Genomic DNA, 1,702 nt, shown 5'->3' with positions numbered 1-1,702 from the left:
TTTAAAATTCTTTTGTGTGTTTGTTCTAATATTTTACAGTTTCTTTTTTTAAAACTCTGACTCATATAAAAACAATTTTGATACATAGAATAAGGTAGGGACTCATCTCCAGTTGCTTTCGAGAAGGTTAACCATTTGTTCAAACACCATTTATAGAGTTATTCATCTTTTCCCAATTGCTCTGACTTAACACTATATCATATACTAAATTTTAACTTATTCTTGAACTCTTTTCCATTTCATTGATGTCTGTCTTCTGCTCATACGCCAACATTAAGCTTATAATTACTATACGTTGTAATAACCATCCTCTTCAAAATTATTCTGGGTACATTGTTATGTTTACTTTTCCATATCAACTGTTGAATTAGCTTGTCTGCCTCTACTTCTTCTCTTTCTCTTCTAAATTGTATCATATAAGATACATTGAAAATTTATACAGTTTTGACAGCTTTATAGATTTAATTATAGATTAGTAAAGTCTTGATTGCCTTTTAATATTGACTTTTTTCTTCAAATACGGAGAATGTTTTCCATTCATTAAAACATTTAAAAAATTCTCATTAACATTTATAATTTTTCTTTATAGAACACTAGCATATTCCTGGTTAATGGTTATATTTTTATCCTTTGTTGCTATTTTACTACAGTATTTTTCTCATTATGCTTTCTAAGTGGTTGATTTTTTTTTACAGTGGTGAGCTATTGAATTTTATACGTTGATTTTATAATCAACCACTTTACTGGTTCTTTTTAGTTCTTAATTGTGTTCAGCTAGCTTTCATGGGGTTTCGAGATATGCTCTATAATTTTTGGCAAGTGACAATAATTCAAAATGATAATTTTGAATCTATTCCAGTTTTATGCTTCATATTTCTTTCCCTGGCCTACTTGTGCTGTCTAGGATCTCCAGAATGATAATAAAGATAGTGGGGAGAATGGCTAATCTTGTTTTACTCCTGATTTTAAAAAGGGTGTTTTGGTGTTTCATCACCAAACATAATGCTGGCTTTCAGCTTTATCTATTGGTACTCTATTAAGAACTTTTTTTTCACTTTAAAATCTAGAATGGGTACTGAAGTTTTCTGAATATGCTTTGGCCAGTAGCTACAGAAGTACATATGTCTTTTCTGCTACTATGATATATATTTTGCAAAGCATTTGGTGGCTTTATATTCCTGTATTAATGTCCTACAAGATTGTTTGTTAATACATTATTTAGGACATTTACAGCAACATTTATTAGTGAATTTTGTCTGTGTCATATATCATATGATGTCATGGTGCTATTTTCTGTCACATTTTCATATCTATAATATGATGGTTTTGAAAATATTATTTGGGAACTTTGGTCTTTATTTCTGGAAAATATTTAAAAGCACTTAGGTGATTTATTAGCTAAAGCATGGATGGAATTCATCTGGAACCTGTGGCATCTGGTGTCATTTATCACATTCCTTTGTACTCTGTCTTTCCTATGCTATACATTTGTACTTAAATAAAAGACTTTATTAAATTTACATTGAATTTTATTTTTACAAAACTACTTTTTTAGAGTTGTAGGCTATTTCCATTAGGAATATCTGCTTTCCTCTCTTTTTATAGAATTTGTAGCCATTGGTAATGATTGGCCAGATCCATTAATTAATGGTAGGTTCCAGTTATCGATATCCCTACTCTATCGTTTATCTTTTATTTTATG

The sequence above is a fragment of the Nyctereutes procyonoides genome, unplaced genomic scaffold (assembly GCF_905146905.1).
Source record: "Nyctereutes procyonoides isolate TBG_1078 unplaced genomic scaffold, NYPRO_anot_genome, whole genome shotgun sequence".
NCBI classification, from domain to species: Eukaryota; Metazoa; Chordata; class Mammalia; order Carnivora; family Canidae; genus Nyctereutes; species Nyctereutes procyonoides.
Note: the sequence above shows the minus strand (reverse complement) of the source record.